The sequence below is a fragment of the Pan troglodytes genome, chromosome 10 (assembly GCF_028858775.2).
Source record: "Pan troglodytes isolate AG18354 chromosome 10, NHGRI_mPanTro3-v2.0_pri, whole genome shotgun sequence".
Classification (NCBI taxonomy): Eukaryota; Metazoa; Chordata; class Mammalia; order Primates; family Hominidae; genus Pan; species Pan troglodytes.
Window position 1 is genome coordinate 99,359,558 of NC_072408.2, and position 24,369 is coordinate 99,383,926.

The window sequence follows — 24,369 nt, forward strand, 5'->3', positions numbered from 1 at the left end:
TCCTAGATGCACAAAATTATGGCAGAAAATGTTGATTTCCATACAGTGTGATGCACTTTTATAACAATCATTTAATCTTGGGGAAAAAAACAGACCGCAAAGGGTTATGAGTGAGCAGGTAGTGCAAAGTGAAGTCAGCAACTTAGCTGGAAAAATAAAGAAAGAGAGAGAGAGAGATAGTAACTAGAAGAGAATGTATGATTAATGGAGGATTTGGGTTTTTTTTGTTTTTGTTTTTTAAGATGAAAGAGGCTAGAACGTGCTTAAATGATGACAAGAAGATCCAACAAAGAACGTGCTTAAATGATGACAAGAAGATCCAACAAAGAACCTATATTTGAAAGTGGCTAACAGATGGAGCAAAGTCTCTAGGGAAACAGGAGAGAATGGGGTGCAGAGAATCTCCTGAACAGGTTTTCCTTAGGGATAGCTTTATAATGTTGGGAGGGACTCATGACTTTCAAAGAATTTCCCTCTGTTTGCCTTTATTGTTTCTGTGAAATAGGGAACAATCTGGAGAGTGAGAAGAGAGTAGAAAGGCAAAGGCCCTATGACAGTGAAAGTTTTTAAGTGGCCCTGATTTGAGCCCAGATAATTCTTTTCAGGAGGCATTGACAACACAGTTGAAGTTGGAGATCATGAATGGTCAGTGATAAAAATGCTCTTACGCCATTTTTCCCCCCAGCAGTTTTCAGTAGCCCAGGAACAGATACGCAGGAGATTAAAAGATTGATCAAGACATTGGTTTTTGCCAGGTGAGTGTGATGGGCAGTCAATGTAGCAGGAAAGTTAAGGATTTGGGAAAGTTGGATCTTTTTTTTTTTTTTTTGGTTTTTTTTTTTTTTTTCTTTTTTTGAGACAGAATCTCACTCTGTTGCCCGGGCTGGAGTGCAGTGGCACAATCATAGCTTACTGCAGCCTTGACCTCCCAGACTCAAGCGATCCTCCTACCTCAGCTTCCCAAGTAACTGGTACGACAACCATGTACCACCAAGAAAAGCTGAATCTTTAGGAAATGGATTGCTCTAAATGCTCATCTGGAAGAACAAACCTGCAATATGACCTCATATCACATATAAAATGTATATAACATATTATGTTACATGTATTATATTATTATTCCACAGTTTAAAGACTTAAACAATAAGACAAAAAAATAGAAAATGTATAAAATAATTTATATAATCTAGAGAAGAAAGGTCTTCCTAAAAGTAAAACACGATGCCCAGAAATCATACATAAAAAGAGTTATATTTAACTATGTGCATTTTGAAAAAATTTTCAAAGCAAATAAATGACACCATTAAACAAAGTTAAAAGGTAAAACACAGGCTGCAGTGCATATGATAAAGAGCTCCCACAAATCAATAAGCAAAGTGCTAACATCCCAGTGGAAAATGGGCAAATATATAAACAATGTTATCACAAAGGGAAATTCAAAGGATAATAAATACATGAAAATATACACAACCTAACAAGTAGCTACAGAAATGCCAATTAAAATATATTGATGAGATTCCATTTTTTGCCTATCAAATTGGCAAAAATTAAAGGATATGTTCAATTTCAGTGAGAAGGTAAGGTATTGGAAATTGCTATTCTCTTTTGGGAAATCAATAGCAACATATACTAAAGGGTAAAACACATATGAGGAAACATGGCCAATATCGTATTTGAGAGAAACAAAAGCACTAACATTTATGTGTGTAGGTGTAAGTATAAGTGTGTATGTATACACTTATAAATGCATATAAATATAAGAATCTTTATTGTAGCATTCTTAAAGAAATCACAAAAATAGGCTGATTGTCCAAAAATGGGAAATAATTGAATTAGCTACAAGACATTTATACAACAGAATATTATTACGACCACCCAACGGGTTCACCTTGCCCACTGCCTAGACAGAGCCAATTTATCAAGACAGAAAAATTGCAATAGAGAAAGCATTTAATCAATGCAGAGCCACTGTACAGGAGACCAGAGTTTTATTGTTACTCAAATCAGTCTCCCTGAAAATTCGGGGATCAGAGTTTTTAAGGATAGTTTGGCTCATGGGGTGCCGGGGGTGGGAATACTGATTAGTTGGGTCAGAGATGAAATCATAGGGAGTCAAAGCTGTCCTCTTGCACTGAGTCAGTTTCTGGGCGGTGCCAGCTGATCCATCAAGCGCAGGGTCTGCGAAATATCTCAAGCACAGATTTTCAGTTTTACAATAGTGATGTTATCCCAAGGAGCCATTTGGAGGAGTTTAGAATCTTGCAGCCTCCAGCTGCATAACTCCTAAACCATAATTTCTCATCTTGTGGCTAATTCATTAGTCCTGCAAAGGCAGTCTAGTCCCCAGGGAGGAAGGAGGTTTGTTTTGGCAAAGAGTTGTTATTATCTTTGTCTCAAAGTTGAACTATAAACTAAGTTCCTCCCAAAGTTAGTTCAGCCTATGCCCAAGAATGAACAAGGACAACTTGGAGGTTAGAAGCAAGATGGGGACGGTTAAGTCAAATTTCTTTTACCATCATAATTTTCTCAGTTACAGTTTTTGCAAAGGCAGTTTCATTATGCTACTATAAATATAATTGGTAGGCTCTATGTTAGTTGACCTAGAGAGATATCCAGATGAAATATTAAGTGAAAGAAAACAAGTTTCAAATGTATGTAAGTTGGGTGATTTCATCAACACACATATATGGAGCATGCATTTATGTTTCTTTGTATGAACATGAAGAAAAATAGACATAGGACCATAGGTCATACCATGGCTGATGGGACTGTATATTGCCATCTTCTTTCAGGAAATTTGTTTTTGAAAGGAGTAAAAATGGGTTGGATGGGATAAGAGAAGATTGTCAACTTTTTCTCTATAAATTTTAGGTTGGATTCAAAGCATGCGTCACGTTAATAACTTTTAAAAATTGAACTAAAAAATACAAGACTAAAACATGAAATGATAATTCACAAACTGTCAAGAAAGCAGAAGATATTGGCGATGATCCATTCTCATTTTTCTATGTAAGTATAATATATAGAAACATTGTTAAAATGAAAGCGCATATCACATCTCACTACTTAACAAAAGAATTACTTTCATGTCAGAAGTCTCAATTTGCGCCTGAGTAGTTTCTGCCACCATAGGATTCAGACATGTCTGGACACGTGTAGAGGCTAAGGGTTCAGGCCCACTGGGGGTTGATTTGCATGAGGGAAGACTAAGGAGCCTCCTAAGAAAATCTCATCCTAAACTAGTTAGAGTTGGACATATGTTTTTGGTCAAACAATATTGAAAGGGGTGGCATGATTTTAAGCACAGCATAAAGACAAAAGGTAAACATCCTTACTATTTAATGTTTTCCCACCCAATCCCTATGTCTGAGTTCTAGGACCAGGTACAGTTGTATTAATTGAATTGATAGACTCCACACAGAAACATCTCTGAGATGCTGAGGAGGCAAGAAAGCAATTCGGGGACCTGTGTAAAGTGTGGCACTAAAGAGGGTGCCAGCGTGGTGGGATTTCAGGGGCATTCAGCGGGGGAATGGGCCTCAGCAAAGCTTGTTGGAGGCAGAGGGAAGCCCCTCTACATTCTGCTTTATTCACTTGACATTAAAACTACACATTTCTCTCCATTTTTATGGTCTTATCTGTCATTTTTAATGAATAAATACTATTTTATTTATATATGTATAGATATTTATTAACCTCTTATCTGTTTTTTTTTAACTGTTTGAGTTAATTTGGACTGCTGTAACAGAATACCGTACACTGAGTGGTTTATAAACAACAGAAATTTATCTCTCATAGTTCTGGAGACTGGGACAGCCAACATCAAGGTACTGGCAGATTCAGTGTCTGGTGAGGGCACCCTTCTTGGTTCATAGACAGCTGTCTTCTCTCTGTGTCCTCACATGGTGGAAGAGGCAAGGAACCCTCTGAGACCTCTCTTCTGAGAACACTAATCCCATTCATGAGGATTCCTCCCTCATCACCTAATCACCTCCCAAAGACCTCACCTCCTAATACTATCACCTTGGGGGTTAGGATCTCAACAGATGAATTTCAGAGGGCAGGGCCTAAACATTCAGGCCATAGCATCTACTATTACAGAACTTCATATGTATGGCTTTGTTTTGATGCTCAATTATTTTCTTAAATTCCCAAGAGCATACACCGACAAGCTCAAAAGATTTGAACATTTGCCTGTGTATAGTGATACACTAGACATAGTCATGTTATTTTTCGAAAGTATTGAAGCAATTTAGCATGCCATCAGCAAAGCTAAAGTTATCAAAATTTTGTCACAGATTGGACAGCTAGGTTTTATCTTTTGCATTTAAAAAATATTTATTGAGTATCTACTATCTACTATGATCAGACACTCCTCTGCATATTTCCCTCAAGTTCCCATGTGGCTTCCTGAGTCCTAGGATGATGGTCCTAAGCACTATGTTCTGTAAGCACTATACAAAATGTACTCGCAGCCAAGAAAAATCCACCTGCCATGGGATCCTGTTTTCCCTATGAGGAGATCTTCTCTTTTCCAGTGGCTCTTTGGGAGACACTGTCTCCATCTTCTCCATTACCTGCAGAAGCAGTTTCCCTCCTTGCCACTAAGGTTGATTTTCTAGGACAACTCTTCCAATTCTTTTTATATCCAGGGCTGTTTCCTCCCTCAGTGTTTCCTTCCTTTCTACCTCCTGGAGTAGAGGACCCTCCTAGAGAGAGATGGAAGTCCTGGGTAACCACATCCTGCCATAACCTAGGATCAATGTGATTCTCCAGTCCCCAGAGACCCACCGGACCTAGGTGGGAGTGAAGTCAGCCCCGCCTTTCCCTGTGCCCAAGCAGGTCCCCAAGACGCCAGCCCTGCTCCCTCCTAGAAGCTAGTCTTCCTCTGTCCTTCTGACAGCCTGCACTTTGGGAAGAACTGGTCCACTACTTTCAGCTCTCCAGTGGGAGTTTTCACCATAGATGATAGCCTCTGTTTGTCATGTTTGTTGTGATTCTTTCCCATCTGCTGACCTAAGTTATTTTGTTCTTCTTGTTGTTGCTCATATGTTTGCAATCCTTTATGTAGCCACATTTGTCAGTCTTTTTCTTTGTGATTTCTTCTGGCACTTCAAAGTACAATTTTTTTAAAAAAAGACAGTGTTTTCTCCAAAGATCTGACAATCAATAACTTACATTTCCTGCAACATTTTCTATTATCTAATACTTAAGCCATATAAAATTTATTTTAATCATAAGGTATTAAATTGCTGTATTAAATTGATTTTTTCAAAGAGAGATCTAGATAAGAATACTAAACAATGTGTTTTAAATAATTCTTTATTTTATTGTTTTTCAAAGATGCCTCTTGTTATCTGTTATATTCTTATATACAATATGTTTACTTCTGAACTGTGCTGTTCCATTTAACTATATGCTTATTGGGGGAAGATATACCTTCATTTACTGTTCTCTTTGCAAAATACAAGTTAATGCTCTTAGGTGAGCATGAGGGTGGTAAGTGCTAAATAAATGACATCTATTTTTGCAAATAAAAATTACAATTATGTTAAGTTCAAATATCCTATGGAGATTTTTGAGGTGGACTATAGTCAACCTATAAATTTGTTGAATGAGATAGAAGGCTTTCTGACTGATCATTATTTTCAAGGATAATAGTACACCTTTCCATTCATCTTCTCTAATATTATTCAGTAAAGTTTTATACTTTTGTTTCTGTTAGATAAGACATGCAACTGTTTCATAAGAATTCTTATTGTTAAATAATTTAGATAATATTATATTATTCTGGTATAAATAAAAGGACTTCTGGTATATATTTATATATATGGCATTCATCTGTCCATTTTATTGATGCCTATATTTTATTTTTTAGATTATTTCTTTTAGTTTTTAAAAGTATACAATCATAACATCTAAAAATGATATTTCAATTTTGTTTTCCAGTATTAACTCTTCTGAGTTTTTTAAATATTTTCTTGCATTGACCACAACTTCCAAAGTTGTGGTCATATGTATATGCATTGATGAAACCCATATGAGAATGGTTGCCTTGGTTTTCTTACTGATTTGAAAGGGAAACTTTCTAACAGGAAGAAGAAAAGGAGGCTTTTGAATAAGACTTGAAGGTTGCTTAATGCTTATGGTGTCTCTTACAAGCTAGAAATACAGAACAAATTCCACAACCTCCCTGAATCCCAGTTCCTTCACCAGGAAGATGAGGATATGAATACATCTCACAATGTCATAGGAATAACTGAGATATCATTTGCAAAGGGCCTGGCACTCAAGGCAGACACAATACATTTTACTTTTATCTAGTAAAAGAGTTGAGATTTAAAGCCAGATCTACCTGACTTCAGGCCCACACACATAACCCTGTGCTCTGCAGCCTCTTCAGGAGGAATTCCATTTATGCGTAGGCCATGCCCATGTATGGAAACAAACACAGCCACAGATGTCTAGGTCTATTAGCCACAACAAAATAAACCCTGAAAACTAAGCTACCTCTCTGTGAATATACCAGCTTCCCTTCATGCACAGCATCATGTACGGATCTGAAATCCGTACATGTCTAGCCAGCCTGGCCAACACAGTGAAATCCTGTCTCTACTAAAAATACAAAAAAAAAAAAAAAAAAAATAGCCAGGCATACTGGTGGGCACCTATAATCCCAGCTGCTCAGGAGGCTGAGGCAGGAGAATCGCCTGAACCTGGGAGGCGGAGGTTGCAGTGAGCCGAGATCACACCATTGCACTCTAGCCGGGGTGACACAGTGAGACTCTGTCTCAAAAAAAAAAAAAAAGAAATGTCTAAACTCTATCCAGTAAGTGCAAATTCTAAGGTAGTGGCTATCTTTAAGGAGGGGAGGCCAGAGATGGGGTGGAAGGACAGAGGAAGAATATGAAAAGAAATGCAAGTCATTGAAACTATTATGGTACTTAGGTTGGGTGGTGGTTTCACAGGTGATCATTATATTATCAGACTTCATAATATACATGTATTTTAGTGTCATGTTTACTATGCATCAATTTTATACAAAATATTAAACAAAGCCAAAAAAAAAGAATCCTCTGGCCCAGTTTAAAAGACCATGAGTATTTAATTAACAATTCCTGACCAGGCACAGTGGCTCACACCTGTGATCTCAGCACTTTGGGAGACCGAGGTGGGTGGATCACGAGATCAGGAGTTCAAGACCAGCCTGGCCAAGATGGTGAAACCCCATCTCTACTAAAAGTACAAAAATTAGCCAGGTGTCGTGGTGGGTGCCTGTAATCCCAGCTACTCAGGAGGCTGAGGCGGAGAATTGCCTGAACCTGAGAGAGAGAGGTTGCAGTGAGCCGAGATCATACCACTGCACTCCATCCTGGGCGACAGAGCAAGACTCCATCTCAAAACAAACAAACAAAAATTCCTATTCCCTCTACCCTGTATTCACTGTTCACTGTACTCTACCCTACAGTGAACAAAAGGTACCTAAGCCAGGACATGCCCCTGAATCTTTTATCCTGATAATCATATTTTCCTAGGCACAAGGCCTGAGAGTTAACAAACCTGATTTTTTGATAGTATTTGTCCTGGAAAATAAAACAAAATGTCTTTCTTTAAGGGATAGTCTTCCTTTTGTCAAAGTGTCAAGGGGGAAAAAAGGGGAAATTTTAAAAGCAGCCTATTTCATTGTCACCACTTCATAAACACTGCACTAAAGGGCAAGAGCCACGCTTTACTCCTCTTGCAAAATCGCAAAGCACCCGGTACAAGGACCTGCACTTAGTAGGCGGACAATTGACATTTGTTAATCAATGTATGAATGATGAGCCAAGTCTCATAGCTTCCATGGAGAATCTTAAATGTCACTCCTTTTGAAATGCGACCATGCTTCTCAACCTACTAAAAATTTCATAATGAACCACCCACAGACACAGTCTTGTGTGAATATCTCCTGTGTTCCCCAAATCCTTTGTGACCTATGGACACAATTGCTAAACGTGAGTCATGCTTCTATCACTCCCACACAATGGGTATTTTTAATGCTACAGCATTTCCTGAAGTCAAGCGCTCAGGAAATGGTTTTTGCAATAATGACCTCAGCCTCCCCATATTCCCCCCACCCCCACCACAGAATCCAAGAATAACTGAACAGGTGTCCAAATACCCAGAATTACCCAAGAAACCTCACAACCTGTCTTCTGTTTTCTATCAAAGTCATGAGGTTAACCTCTTGTCCTTTGGAGTTCGAAGGAATGTGTGCAAGAACTGAACACAACCATATCTGTCCTTTATTTATATTGAGACACAGTTTATTACCAAGGCTGTCAATGGTCTCCAGACCCAGAACTAAATCTGTATACCATCATGGCTAAAAGTATGAGTTCTGGAATTCAAAAGCCTTAGAGACTGAATTCTGACTCTGCCACTAAGTATGTGGCTTCAGCCAAGTCATTTAGCCTTTCAGAGCCTCAATATTCTCACCTGTAAAGTGGAAATAATGGAAGAAACTATTTCTTGGAATGTGTGAAAATCACTCACGTAAACTGCTGATCTCCAGGCCCGATACACAGCAAAATGCCTAGTACTTGCTAATAGTTATTGCGTCAAGTTTCCCCAGATTGAACCTTAGGTCTGGTCAGTTTCTCCTGGACAGCAGTCATTTTGACAGCTTAGGATCTTTAGGTGCCCACATACCTTCAGAACCTCAACCCATTCTTGGGAGCACTGTCTGACCACCCTCTGAGGACCAGAAGCAGGAAGAGAGATCAGATGGTGAGAGGATAAGGACTGTTGATACCCAAGGGAGGTTGTAAAACCACTTGGGCACACCCAGGTTCAAAACAAAGAAGCCAACACACGAGGGTGAGAGAAGAGGTATTTACTCAGTGAGGCCCCTTCCAACCCTCATAGTAAAAGTCTACACTTGTTTAGAAAAGAGTATGTCTGTTTTATGATTTTATTTTTTAAAAAGGGAAACTCAACAACAAAAATGATGATGAAAATGACAATCTGACTATGGAAAACAGGCTCCTGCTATTCTCATCAGACCATCTGACAAACTTCCCAAGGGAGTTTCCGAGGCCTCCCAAACAGTAACAGCAGAGCAGCCACTCAAGAGGATGCCCCGGGGAGCCGCCAAACTGCAATTGCCCTGGAAATCAGATTCGAACAGCTCAGACATGAGGGCAAAGGGCGGGATGCATGCATCCCTAAGCACCAGCCCTTCAGCCCAGCAGAGGGGCACAGAAAAAGTTGCCCCGGAAGAATTGCTTGGGAGGTGCAGATACAAAGAATACGATCCTGCTGGCAGCGCTGGGAAACACAGCAGCAGTCGGCACACGCTGGCCCTGGCAGTCAGCAACCGCCTGGCTCAGGCTGAGCAAAACCTTTCTGTGAATATGGCGTGAAAGCAGATCTCTCAGAGGCTCATGCTCCCTGAAGGTGAAAGATCAACAACAAAAAAGGCATTAACCCCTCTCCTAAATGATATTTCATGGCCATCAAAGTCCCATCAAAGGAGCAGCTCGTGTTCATAAGCCTGGGGGAGATGCTCCCAGCAATTTAGACACATTGGCAGCCCCAGGGAGGAGGACATAGCCTATGGGGCCTCTCTATGTGTGAAGGGCAGCAGTTTGCATAACAAATGTTCCATGCATAATCTTGGAACATTGGCATAATTCTTTCTGGACCCAGTAATGATAATTACTCTCTGTCCTAATTAAGGAGAAAATAAAGAAGCTAATACTTTTATAAATCAACAAGTAGGATTAGTCTGATGTACAAAGCGACCTTGAGTTTGCTTCAGGAGACTTCCTCCTCTGTGTGACCACAAGTATATCACATCGGCCACCTGGGCTTTTGTTTCCTTATCCATAAATCCTTTCTTTAAGGGGACATCTTATGGGTTCCTTTGAATGCTCCTATCCTAATTTATTCTTCTTTTCCTTTAAAAATGTTTGGTAAAGGCTTAGCATGCATGCAGTAAAATACACAGCGTGATGTGTAGTACTCTTACTTAGAATTTTATGCCTTTCAAAGGGCGAAAGATGGTGGTCAGGTGATATTGATTCTCTCCTTGTATAGCTTCAAAGATCGTGTTATAGATGAGAAACTAGATATTCAAAGGCACAGAGAACATGTCATCCATATCACTCAGATTAGAACTTCCAATTGCTCACTCATGATATGTAGTCTGGTGAGCCAGGCCTCAGAGTGTCCTACTGTGGGCTCATGGAGCAGTTCTTCAGGATGTGGACAACATTGCTTGGACCAGGGACAGGAGAGAAAAAAAGTGATAGGCTGAGAAGAAATTTTTATGTGACATGCAAATACTTAGAAAAGATGAATGCTAATACATCGGGAAATTATTTCTTTTGACATTCAGGATTTGCCATAATTTAATAGTTCTTACCTATTGGATGCTTACTATGTGCCAAGCATTGCACGTTAACATGGATTATCCTGTTTAATCTTCAAAATAACCTATGAGGTGGACAATTTTATTACCCCATTTTACAGAAGAGGAACAAGAGTTTCAGGGAAATTAAGCTAATTTTCCCAAGTGACTGATAGAATGTGGCAGAGCTAGGTCTTGAACCCAAGCCCACAAAATTGACCGTGCCATTATTCAGTTTCTCACAAGCACTTCCACCTTACTCTGCAATGAAGGCACCACCATGCCCCAGGAAAAGGCACTACCCCAGCCGGATGGTACACTTCATCCCCACTTCTGCTGTTCAGGCTTGAACTTGGCATGGTCTTCACCTTTCATTCTGCCATCCAAATCCATCCCTCAAGACCTAAGTCGAATACTATCTTCTCCTCGCCATTGCCTTCTACCCTGAAAGTTCTGTACTCTGAATCAGTTTAAAAGGTGTTATCTGTTCCATCCATCTGGGGTCTTCATCATTTCCTTAAATATGTACATTATCCATTCCTTCAATAACATACATATTCATTGTGCTTTCTCCTCAAATAATTGCCAGATACTAGAAGTCAGAAACCATGTTGTCTATTTCTTTTGTATCTCTGAAAGAATCATAGTACAAAATTTATAAATGAAATCATGTAGCTCTGTGCTATATGAAAATTATATCATATGACATTACAGCCACCCTGTATTTGTTGACTAAATTGTCCTTTCTGTTTAATTCCCAAGCATTTGAGCCACTCTGCCCCAGATTGAATTGCCTTGCCTTTTTTTTTTTTTTTTTTTTAAGACGGAGTCTCACTCTGTCACCCAGGCTAGTGTGCTCACTGCAACCCCTGCCTCCGGGTTCAAGTGATTCTCCTGAGACTTAGTCTCCCAAGTAACTGGGACTACAGGCAAGTGCCACCACACCCGGCTAATTTTTTGTATTTTTAGTAGAGATGGGGTTTCACCATGTTAGCCAGGATGGTCTTGATCTCCTGACCTTGTGATCTGCCCACCTCAGCCTCCCAAAGTGCTGGGATTACAGGCATGAGCCACTGCGCTCGGCCTGAATTGCTATTTATTCATTTATTTTGAGACGGAGTCTCGCTCTGTTGCCCAGGCTGGAGTGCAGTGGTGCAATCTCGGCTCACTGCAAGCTCCGCCTCCCAGGTTCACACCATTCTCCTGCCTCAGCCTCCCCGGTAGCTGGGACTACAGGCGCCCGCCACCATGCCCGGCTAATTCCGCCAACATGCCCGGCTAATTTTTGTATTTTTAGTAGAGACAGGGTTTCACGGTGTTAGCCAGGATGGTCTCCATCTCCTGACCTTGTGATCCTCCGGCCTCAGCCTCCCAAAGTGCTGGGATTACAGGCGTTAGCCACTGCGCCCAGCCCTGAATTGCCCTTTAAAAGCTTTTTTTCCCTTGTAAGATCATAATATTCCACCTTCCACTATATCCAGACTGAGACAATAGCAACTGTGTGTGTTTATATGTGAATATGGAAGATATGTGTGTGTGTGTGTGTGTGTGTGTGTGAGAGAGAGAGAGAGAGAGACAGAGACAGAGACACAGAGAGAAATGTGTGTTCTGATAAAGAAAGGTACATTAGATAATAGCCCATTGCACCTTGCATTAAGCAAGCCTGTCTGAGAAATGAGCAACTTTCTCAGGCCACTGCTCAACCTAGAGTGTTGACAACCTTGGGAGAGAAGACTTTAATTGCAGTCATTCCCTTATTCCCTCTGGATTGCTTGTTTATAGTCTGAAATTGCTGAACGAGTTCTGCAGGTTTTTCTTGTCCATTTGCTGAGCTTGAAGCAAGAAGGGAGAGACCCAGGTTCACTGAATTGTAAACAGTACTTCTCAAGGTCAAACTGGAGAGACTGCACAGAAGAGGGGGTTGGGGGGCAGGTTTCTGAATGTGACAGACAAGAGTAACATATTGCATATATACTTTACCACAAGCCTGCATAGAAGAAAATCGAAAAGAAAATAATATTGCAAAGAATCCTGTTCAAACTCGATTTCTTACAGTGTTTTTTTTTTGTTTTGTTTTTTTTTTTTTTGGCCAAACTTGAAGGTCAACTTTTTAAAAGTAATTAGACATCTAATCTGTGCTTTATCCCACTGCCACAATCTCCAAACTTTTTCTGTCATTATATAAACATTATTTGAAGTTATAAAGAACACAAGCAAGTGGGCTAGATATTATCAAAAGATACTTCCAGAAATCACCGGAAATGACCGGAAGCCCAGTCAGCCCTGTTGTCTTGAAATAAACACATGAAACTGAGCTCCACATGCTCAGGCTGCAGTATATTCAGCACGCTAACAGGTACAGGCACTGCTTTGCCCCAGACTGGTGGGAATGTGGCACTGAAGAAAGCCCAGGCTCTACTATGGAAGAGCTTACAATCTGGAGAGAGTGGAAACGTACACAGCATATCATAGCACCATAAAGCCAGGGAAACACAAAAGGTAGAGATGAGAAGACCCTCCTTTTAATGGTTTAATTTTTAAGAACACTATTCACCAATTGTAGATTTAGGAGAGGTTTTTTTTTTTATGTGTTTTAAGTCGAAATACCTGAACTTCAAGCCCAGTTTGCCCTTTCCTACCCTTGAGATCTGAGTCAAATCACATCGCCCAGTGGACGGCAGTTTCCTCATGGATGAGATCAGAGTGTTGGTGTAGACCATGGGTTAGCAAGTAACAACAGCTAGGGGTAAAAATCCAGCTCACAACTGGTTTTGTAAATAAGATTGCTGGAACACACCACGCCCATTCATTTACATATTGTCTATGGCTGCTCTTACTCTACAGCCACTGGGTAGTTATGACATATGGTCCACAAAGCCTAAAATATTTACTATCTAGCCCTTTCCAGGGTTCCTGACTCCTGGTGTAGCCAGTCTCTAAGGTCTCTTCCAGGGGCTTGCAAGGTGTTATGTAGACACATAACAGCACTTCGAAAATTTGAAATAATCACACAAATGGAAGAAATGGTCAAAAAGCACCTGCTGGGTCCCAGAAGACAGCAGCTCCCTTTGCTTTATGTCATCAACAGCAAACAGCTGCTCCAAGGGGTCGCAACTCGACTCATATTAGAATCACCTGGGGAGAATTTTATTTGTCGTAACAAGGTTTGAGGGAGGCACATTTCAAACATTAGCATGAAAACCCAATCATCATGCTTTGGAGAATTTTTTTTTTTTAATGTCAATGCCCAGGACCCAATGTCTACAGTTTCTGATTTAATTGCTGTGGAGTGGAGACCTGGTATCAGCTGTTTTTAAATGCTGTCCAGAGGCTGGGCATGATGGCTCACACCTGTAATCCCAGCACTTTAGGAGGCCAAGGTGGGTGGATCACTTGAGGCCAGGAGTTCAAGACCAGCCTGGTCAACATGGTGAAACCCCATCTCTATCAAAAATACAAAAACAATTAGCCAGGCATGGTGGCAGATGCCTGTAGACCCAGCTACTCAGGAGGCTGAGGCAGGAGAATCACTTGAACCCGGGAGGCGGATGTTGCAGTGAGCTGAGATCTGCACTCCAGCCTGGGCAACAGAGTGGGACTATGCCTCAAAAAAAAAAAAAAAAAAATTAGCCAGCGGTGGTGGCACATGCCTGCAGTCCCAGCTACTCAGGAGACTGAGGCAGGAGAATTGCTTGAACCTGGGAGGCAGAGGTTGCAGTGAGCCAAGATCACACCACTGCACTCCAGCCTAGGTGATAAAGTGAGACTCTGTCTCAGGAAAAAAAAAAAAACTGTCCAAAGAATTCTACCTTGCATTCAGGGTTAATTTAACAAAAGCTTACACGTAATACCAAGATATGGAATCAACCTAAGTGTCCATCAGCAGATGAATGGATAAAGAAATATGATCAAAATGCACAATGGAATATTATTCAGCCTTTAAAAATAAGAAAATCCTGTCACTTACAACAACATGGATGAGCCTGAAGGACATTACGTTAAGTGAAATAAGCTAGGCACAAAAAGACAAATACCGTATGTTCTCACTTATATGTAGAATCTAAAAAAGTTGAGCTCATAGAAGTAGAGAGTAAAATGTTGATTACCAAAGGCTCGGGAAAGTGGGGATGGGGTTGAGGAAATGTTGGTCAAAAGATACAAATTTTTATCTAGACAGAAAGAGTAAGTTCAAGATATCTATTTTATGTCATGGTAACTATATTTAATAATAGTATATTGTACACTTGAAAATTGCAAAAAAATAAAAAATATTAAAAAAATATGTGAAGCAAAAGCTATTTAAAAAATAAGGAAATTGAACAAAACTATAATATTAGAAGGGTATTTAAGTACAACTCTTATGACCTTGGATAGTTCAAGCTGACCAGGGAGATGAAATAAAGATACAAATAAATACATTTTCAAAAAATACCACTGAACCTTTTTAAAAAAAACTTATCGATGCCTGTATTTCTTTCCAGGTATATTACACCAGAATATCTGGGATTGTGGCCCCCAAACCTGTATATTTAACGAGTTCTCAAGATAGATAATTCTTATGCAGACAACTCTGCAACAGCCTGCATTGAGTAGCCAGGTATGTGAATCATGCTCAAGGCCAACTATGATGCAGGAATTCAGAATCCAATAGAGAAGTGTTAAGGTCCATTTCATACTTCTTTATCTTTGACTCTCAAAGGTGTAACGCAACACCTGGAACTTAGCAGATATTTGGTAAATGTTTAATACAGAAAACTTAATTTAACCTGACCATTGAGTGTTTCGGTGGAGAGAGACACACACAGGAGGTTTATGCTTAATCTTGAAAGAGATAAGGCTAAGACTCATGTTCTATACACTTAATTAAATAGCCATCAACTGCAACCTTCCTCCACCTATCTACACTCAAACGTTAACTACAAAACCTGATCAAAAAATCATTATTTTAAAATCACCAACCCACGGAAGCTCCTTTAGTTAGACTGAAGTTCACGTGATTGCTTAAACCTTTTTTCTGGGAATGGATCTTTTATGCCAAGTAGGCAGGGTTACTGCCCCATAAACCTACCTTCTGTCATTAGCTTTGACTGTTGACACTTGCAATGATTAGACAGGGTTGAGCAAAGGGTATTTTTGCAGTCTGTGGGGAAGAGTATAGAAAATAAACATTGCATCTCATTACAAAGCCCTGAATGTGCAAAACATACTGGTCCAAATGCCATGATTAGATAAGCACCTGCAACACTCATTAACTTTGAAGGGAAATTGAAGCCAAATTTGGGCCCATATGCCACCTGTCCTTACACTTCAGCAATCAGGTGACCTCTATTCTCACATTAAGTTAATTTCTGAAACACCCTACATGATAGCTATTGGCCCAGACTTCTAATAATTAACCCAGGGTGTCCTCTCTCAAACATCCTGTGAAATAGTCTCCATCTACAATTTCTAGGGTTTCAGATGAGCCTTTGCCCATAACCTGAACATGTCCTTTTTAAAGATAGGTCATTGTAAATGACTCTGAGTGACAGCCTAATGCTACCCCACAAAATAGAATGAAGTGTAATATTGATCCACTCATCCACAAACACAAAAATGCATGTGTTTTGTATGAGGGCAAATAATTACTAAAGTAGCCAGAATAAAAACTAAGGTTGACACAGGAGGATTGAGATGATGGGCAAGTGATCTCTAAAGAAGAGTGCACCAAAGGCCTCTCTGTCTCACTCTGTAATAGTCTATTTGCAAACTGCCCTATATGCTGTATCACATGTAGCTCTAAAAGTCTGTGGCTCCAGGCGAGAGCCTCTAAGTAACCTGAGAAAAAACTACATTTGGAAATGTTTCTACGTGAGGCTACTCAACAAAGTAGCTCCCAAAATTATGATTCATTCAATCAGATGGCCTCATCTGGTCAGGGTGCAACTTAGGCATAGGTGTAGGGAACAATTGGCCACATGGAGTAAGCTGAAGAGCCTGGGAAGACTCCTCTGTTCCAATATGTCTTTACTGCTTAAGTGTTAAAGGTCCCAGAATCCCATCATGAGAGTCCAGTTCCTTTGTATGTTTAGACTATAACAGAGCCATGTGCCACAGAGAGGAGTACAGGCTGGAAAGCTGAGTGGTCAGAAAGATAATTGGATGAAAGAGGTCCCCGGTGTGCCAGAAAGATCTCTCCAGCAAGCCATAGTTCAGATAATAGAGAAAATTAAAATCGGTGACCTTCTGTGGAAGGTGAACTGATTCATCCCTCTCTTCCCAGCAATTTCAGAATTAACTGACATAGAGCCATGGATAGAGAGCTGGTTGTGCAATGACTACAAGGTCTCAAAAGCAGCAACTGCAGCAGAACACAGCACAAGCTTCATGAGAAGCACGGGGAGGACAGAGATGGCAATTCCACCAAGAAGGATTAGGAAGGATTTTTTTTTTCCTTTCCCAAGACTGAACACATCATGTGATGCTATGTGCAACATGGAGATGATTAACATCAGCATGCCCACTGAAGTTCCAGGACAAGCAGGAAATTGTGAAGCCTGTACTGCAAAGTAATGCCACCTCCAGGTTACCAGATGGGGTGAGGGGTTACTCAGAAGCCAAGGCAGCTAAAGAATTATAAATCTCTATATAATTCTGATATCCAGATAGTAAAGAATTTTTAGTCTATGAGACTTCTAAATAGCACTCTGTGGCAGGAGCACATCTCCCTTGGCTCAGATATACCCAGGAGAGCTATGCCTCTCAGCAAGATGCTATGAAATTAATTACCTATGGGAACAAGAGAAGCATTGCAAAGACTATGGTGTATCATATGTGCAGGTGATCTTTTTTTCTATGCAAATATTATTGATACAGGTAACACTTCAAATCATTAACATTTTAATCTGAAGGAGAATCCTTCTAGTGACAGATGGGGTCCAGGGTTGAGGTGAGAGGTAAGGAAGAAGACAAGTTCTGTCTATAAGCCCACTCTGATACGAAACAGAACGTTTAAGCATTTATTGCAAATTCCTCAAATATTTATTGAGCACCAGCAATATGGGAGAAGATGTGCCAGGCATTTGGGAGGATATAAACATGTATATATGTACTAATGCCACCATCAACTAGCTCAAGACATAATTGGAGAAATGGCATAGGGATAACTGTGATATAGGATCAATTTAGGAAAGTCTTGGAATTGGCACAAGGACCCACAGGATCAACACCAGCTGGGTGTGATACAAAATGTAGATTGTCGGGCCCTATACAGGATCCCCAGAATCGTAATGTGCATTCGACCATGATTCCGTAGGTGATTTGTGTGCACATTTGAGAATCACTGGTCTAAACAACAACAAAAAAATGGCATGTTTGTGGAGGCCCTCTAACATATTACAAGAAAGCTTCAGAGATAGTTAAGGTCTTACTACGAGCTATGTGAGAGCAGAGGAAGAGGAATGGCCAAAAGTTCAGGAGAGAATCATCATTCCACGGTTTTCTTTTTTCTTTTTCTTTTTTTTTTTTTTTTTTGAGACGGAGTCTCGCTCTGTTGCCCAGGCTGGAATGCAGTGGCGCGATCTCGGCTCACTGCAAGCTCCGCCTCCCAGGTTCACGCCATTCTCCTGCCTCAGCCTCCCAAGTAGCTGGGACTACAGGCGCCTGCCACCAGGCATGGCTAATTTTTTGTATTTTTAGTAGAGACGGGGTTTCACCGTGTTAGCCATGATGGTCTCGATCTCCTGACCTCATGATCCGCCCACATGAGCCACCGCACCCGGCCCACAGTTTTCTTAAGTATGCTTGGGGGATGGCAAATAGACTGGTTTTAGACACATTTAAGGTACTGGTAGAATGGTCATGGGAAAAAAATTCTAGAAAGGTAGGTGTGGGCTGAGTTCCAGAATAACCCTAATTTCTGATTTCCTAGTTACACAAAGATGTGCAATCAAAAGGACATGAGAAAATTTTAAATGGCAAAAAAAAAAAAAATGTTTAACTTCTCCATATAATTGTTCAGACTTCAGTCCCAACTCAAGTTCCTTCTTTACCCTGTCAAAGCCCTTAGGAGGCTCATGTGTTATCCTTATGTGTATGGTCTTGATAGAAAAGATGTAGACAGCCAATGGGATGAGAACTCCAAGAAGGGCTCCAACCCTGAGGGAGAATGAAAAAGAATGCACATCAGAAACCAGGTGGAGGCTGGGCGCGGTGGCTCATGCCTGTAATCCTAACGCTTTGAGAGGCTGAGGCAGGCGGATCACTTGAGGTCAGGAGTTTGAAACCAGCCTGACCAACATGCTGAAACCCTGTCTCTACTTAAAAAAAAAAAAAAAAAAAAAATTGGCCGGGTGTGGTGGTGGGCGCCTGCAATTCCAGCTACTCAGGAGGCTGAGACAGGAGAATCTCTTGAACCCGGGAGGCAGAGGTTGCAGAAAGCCAAGACTGTGCCACTGCAGGCCAGCCTGGGTAAAAGAGCAAGACTCTCTCTCAAAAAAAAAAAAAAAACAGAAAAGAAAAGAAAAGAAGAAGAAACTAAGTGGAAACTCATCAATTCATCAATATACACAGGGAATGCATGCAAAGATTGGTGGGAACCTTAGCTCTAAGAATATACATATGTTCAGGGCCTTGACTCTGTACTCCAGACAATTAGCTCTGGGTGTGTCAATTTCAGACACTCTTCTTCACAGAGCCCCAGTCTCCTGCCCCATGTGCAACACTATCTGGAGCTCAGAGCCTTTGTACCCAATTTCACTTTTGCCAGTACTCTGCTTTATGACTGGACTCTGCCTCCATAATTAATAGATCAATTATGGTAGCACTTACAATCTGCCAGGGACATGTCTACATGCTTTATATCCTAAATCATTAAGATCCACAACCACCCTATTATTTAAGTATGATTATTACCACCAGTTCACAGATAAGAAAACTAAGCTACAGAGAGATCAAATGCCTTAACTGAGGTCACTCCACTCACTCCACTAGCAAGGGGTGATGTTGGGATTTGAATCCATGCAGTTGGCTCCACAGTTCACACTATTAAGCAGATGTTTCTCTAGGAAGCTTTTTTATCTGCTTACTGAGAGGCTGGGGGAAAGAGTTCCAGAAAGCAACCACCTGACTCATGAGCAGTGACCATTCTCTGGGATATGACCCACCCACTTCACTGATACCTAGTGCTCATCACTTTGACAAATACAACTAAGATTGTTTCCTGCCTTGGGTTTCATGATTGCAATTTTCAGAGCTGGCCTCTGGATAAGGTCCTTTTTCTAGACTTTATTATGCCCCATATTTGTGTTTGTCAGGAAACTGGAGAGTTTATTCCAGGAACTAATTTGAAATTATAAGAATTTTTTTTCGTCTGTCAGAATAACCATTCATGAAAAGATAATGCATGCATCAGTGAAGGAAGGTTCTTAAAATGGGTCAGCCAGAAAAAGGAAGAATTAAATTGGATGGCATGATTACATAGGACAACCAAGGACACCAAAGGGGCCCAAAGGAAAGAGAGCCCATGAAGAAATAGAACTGACCAGCATGAAGGTTGTACTTGGATGTTTAATGTGAAGCTGTGTTCGGTTGCCTTTTTCAGATGGAGAGAAGACGGTCCCAGTCTTCTAGGTCTGGGAAGCCAGGTCTACTATGGAGGCCTTAACTCCTGTGTGGAAAAGGCTGAGGTAGCACATTTCACCATAGGAGGAAGAAGAGACACCAGTGAAGGATACACAGCAGTAAGAGATATGGAAAAGAACAAGGGTAATGAATGGTAATTAATTCATTTATTTGCCCATTCATTCATTCCACAAATAAATATGGAGCACCTACTCTGTGCTACCCTCTGGGGCAGATTTTGGCTTCAGGGAGCTTACTTGACAGTTGGGACCCAGAAAATGAGCAAAGCAATTGCCTCTTTCTTCCTGTGTACATATCAGAGGGGTAGACGGGGTGAATGCTGTGAGAACATAGGACAGGAATGAACCTTCTGTCAGGGTCTCATGAAAGCCCGGGTTGGTGAGTTTTAAAACGAGACCTGCAAAATGAGAAGGAATCTGTCACACAAAATGTAGGGAGAGAGGGTAAGGAAGAAGAACATTTCAAAAAGAAGTGTTGTTGTTTATTCCCCAAAGATGGCCAGAAAAGTGACTAAGAAAAGATCACAGGCCTCCAGGTTGCCTGGGCAACCTCTGAGAGCCCTGTCTAGGGTGAAGTGGGAGTGAGACCAACAGAAGAGTGTTAAGGGGACAGCTTATGGCAGAAAATGGGGACAAGCAATGCATGTGATTTGTCTGAGCTGGAGTGGGGGAGGATGAGCTTGGTTTTGCTATGTCAGGCCATTAGTTGGGGCGACTTTCAGTTTCCATCTGAGCCTGAGCCTGGAGTAGGTGCATTCCAGATATGCAGAAATCACGACCATGGAGTGATTCATCTCCAGTTAACTCCCTCAAAAATTCCCCACAGTCACTATCTGACACCTTTTCCTCAGGCCTCCACCTTGCACCTCCCCTGCCCCCTCCAGAATGACTTTGTGTCATTCTTCACTGAGAATGAGGCCATCAGAGAAAGCCTTCCTCATTTCTCCCTTTTCTACCTCTTTATTTCTCTAGATCTTCACCCTCCCTTTTTGGGAGAGGAACACTTCCTCCCTCCTGCAACCTTCCTCCACCTATCTATACTCAAACATTAACTACTAACCTGATCAAAGAATCATTATTCCTTCATTCCATAAAGGACTCCACACCAGCACTTGATCCCTGTCTTCCTTTCTCTTCTGTAACTTGTACCACAAATCATGCTTGTTTATTTAATTTCTCCCTCCCTACCACCATCTATTTCTAAACCAACAGCCTACTCAAGTCTGCCTGCTTCCCAAGAGTCCTCACTCAATCCTGCTTATCTTTTTGGCCAACCTCCAATTCTCTGGAATTTGACCTCAGGACTTCTTGGAGGTGATTGGATGGCTGTTTTTACCTTCTAGTGACCCACTCACTCCTCAGCCTTTATCATCTGACTTCCCAGCCTGCCCATGTGTTTTTTACCCTGTTGCAGCCCCTGCCACCACCCCAGAATGCTGTTCTGTCGCACTCCTACCCGCTATGGGACTGTGTACCTGCCAGGCCTCTAGATGCTGTATCCCTCTCCTTGATCCTCATCTGAAGCCCAACCCTACGCCAATCTATAGAATGAACCCCAATTCAGACAAAAGAGATGTCAAGGTAACCAACTCCACCCTCTGAGATCCACGACTAGCCAAGGCTTGCCATTGCTCCACGTTACATCTCTGTTGTGAGAGCCATCTTGATTCTCATGTGTGAGCCCAGATTTGGCTCTAAGACTGGTCTCTTAGTTTCATTCCTGTTCAACCTATTTGTTGAGCATGTATTATGGGCCAGACTCTGGCACACAACTCCTACACATGATTACCCCTCCCGTTCACAACACGGCAATGCTGGAGAGCCCTACATAGTCAGCAGACCCATGCTACAGAGGGTTTGAGGAACTCTTCCAAGGACACACAGCCATTCCATGGTGGAACCAGAACTCAAACAGGCATTCTGATTTTAGAGCCTTTGCTCAATAAATAGTTATAACAGAAGAGAGAGTGGAGACGTGTGCGTGTGTGTGTGTGTGTGTGTGTGTGTGTGTGTGTAGGGGTAGAAGATAGTGGTGGGGGAGCTTTCTGAGACCCTGCTACTAATGCCAGATTTTCTGGTCCTGATTAGCTACTGCCTGGCTGCCAGAAGCTGTTATTATCACTCACTCCCGTGCTCCTGTCACTGGGCTTGTGGAAACTTGCCCTTCCTTCTGCTCTCGGTCTCTGATGCTGACAGCTATGCTGGAAAATCCCATGCTGGCCACTGCCACACTTACCAGAGGCATATTGTACGTGCTGGTCTGGACTTCCTGCCTGACCCCTACGTGTCCTGTGCCTGCCCCTTCACAGGAGGTCGGTCTACTTCCTGGCCAGGGCCTTTCCAGCCTGTCTCACCCCTGTGCAGGTAACAGAGCTCTTTTCTCTGCCACCACTTCCCCACGGAGTCTTTTCCATGGTTCTCCCTGACAGAATTCATGCTACATACTCTTTGTTAACTCATGGCATGCACTTTCTTCCTGCTTCTTTCCTCAATTTATGTGAGATTAAGTTAATACCAACCTATCTTGTTAACCCCTTCTAATACGTAATCTTCTTTATTTTAAAATTTAAATGTTTGTTATATTGAATTCAGTAACTAGAACATTCTCCTCCAAAATGAGAATGGTACAAAAACCTCAAATAAGTAAGTCTGTTGGGGAAAACAAGTCCCCCAAAGAATAAATCTACCAGGAGAGTAAAAACAATGATAATCAGAACAATGATCAATAATCACTATTGTCAAAGTGCCTGGCAATCACCAAACACCAGATTCATCGGCTCTTCACCGTCCTGTAGGATGACTTCTGTGACTTGCTAAAACCCACACAATAAGTATAATGGTGACAAGACTCAACTCCCAGGCTCTGACATTAAGTCCTATTGTCTTCCTAAAATGCTCCTTAAAGAGAGGATTTCTGTCTCACATGGTCATCTGGATCATTTGAAAACTTCAAGCAGAAAGTCCCAAGGTCACCATTAAATGTTTTCCAAGATTACACATCTTCAAACAGAAACCCAAAATAACGAAAACCAGGAACCAAGACTTCCAGCTTCTCTAATGAGAGTAAGTCTTAGTTCTTTTTCCTTACTCCACAAGAAAAATTATATCTCCCAAGGGGAGTTATGGGCTTTCCAAAAGAGGAGCAAAGGGATTTGAGCTTAGGAAATGAAACTTTGCTCAGCACTCTTCAGGAATGACGTTCTCCTTCCTCCCCTATAACAATGCAAGTGCACATTCATTTTCTTACATTTTAAATCACTGAACAAAAAGGCCTAGTTTTATTTATCCTGCTGCTGCCACTGTGGCAAAACTAAATGTGTGGTGCATAAACTGTTTATAAATCTTGTCTCCAACAACAGAACTGAGTGTGCACTTTTTGAGGACCTTAGTTCATTCAGAATGATGAGAAAATTTGGGAGAAATTTTTCTCTTGATATAAGAGCTGTATAGGCCAAATGGACTTCCTTTTCTGGCCTAAATGCTGTGTTTATAAAAATGGTGTGCTGTAAATAGCAAAGTATAGAAGTGAGAAATTATGCCTCTGCTGAATAAACCACACTCCCGGCCGACTGACTCCCTGCTTCTTCAAAGTGAAGAAACATTTGTTCCTATATCTTGTGAACAACAAGCTGGATCCATTGAAAATGCCGGATAACATTGATCTTGGGGAATAAGAAAACAACCTTTTTAAAGGTCAGAACTGTCTTAGTTTTTAATGGATTATTGGTTGATGAATTCTTTCATGAAATATTTCTCTAATGCCTTCTTTGTGTCGAGAACCATTCCAGGATCCAAATATACCCTTGCTTCCATTTTCTGCATCAGGGTCAGTGATCCTGCTGAAAGGTTAATTTCATTATACCACATCAGTCTCCTGCTCCAAACCTCTCACTGGTTTCCCTCTGCACTTAGAACAACTTCCAACTTCTTCCTGCCATGTACAAGGCCCTGTCTTCTCAGGTGACCTCATCACTCACCTCCTTCACACTGTACCCCACCCCAGCCACACTGGCCTTCCCACCAGGCTCATTTTCAACTCAGTGTTCTCCCACGTGCTGCGGCCACTGCAGGGGCACTCTCCCCGAGGCTTCTCCCTCATGGGACTGGCATCTCCTCACCTCTCAGGTCTCCAGTCAAATATCACCTCCTGGACCTGGCGCAGTGGCTCATGCCTGTAATCCTAGCACTTTGGGGGGCCAAAGTGAGTGGATCACCTGAGGTCAGGGGTTTGAGACCAGACTGGCCAACGTGGTGAAACCCCGTCTTTACTTAAAATACAAAAATTAGCCAGGCATGGTGACACGTGCCTGTAATCCCAACTACTCAAGAGGCTGAGGCACAAGAATCTCTTGAACC

General features: G+C 41.4%; 1 pseudogene; it reads right to left on the minus strand.

The window, feature by feature from the left end:
- Positions 1-13,522: 13,522 nt before the first annotated feature.
- On the minus strand, positions 13,523-13,618 carry LOC112205180 (small nucleolar RNA U13; annotated as a pseudogene).
- Between the last annotated feature and the right edge of the window lie 10,751 nt (positions 13,619-24,369).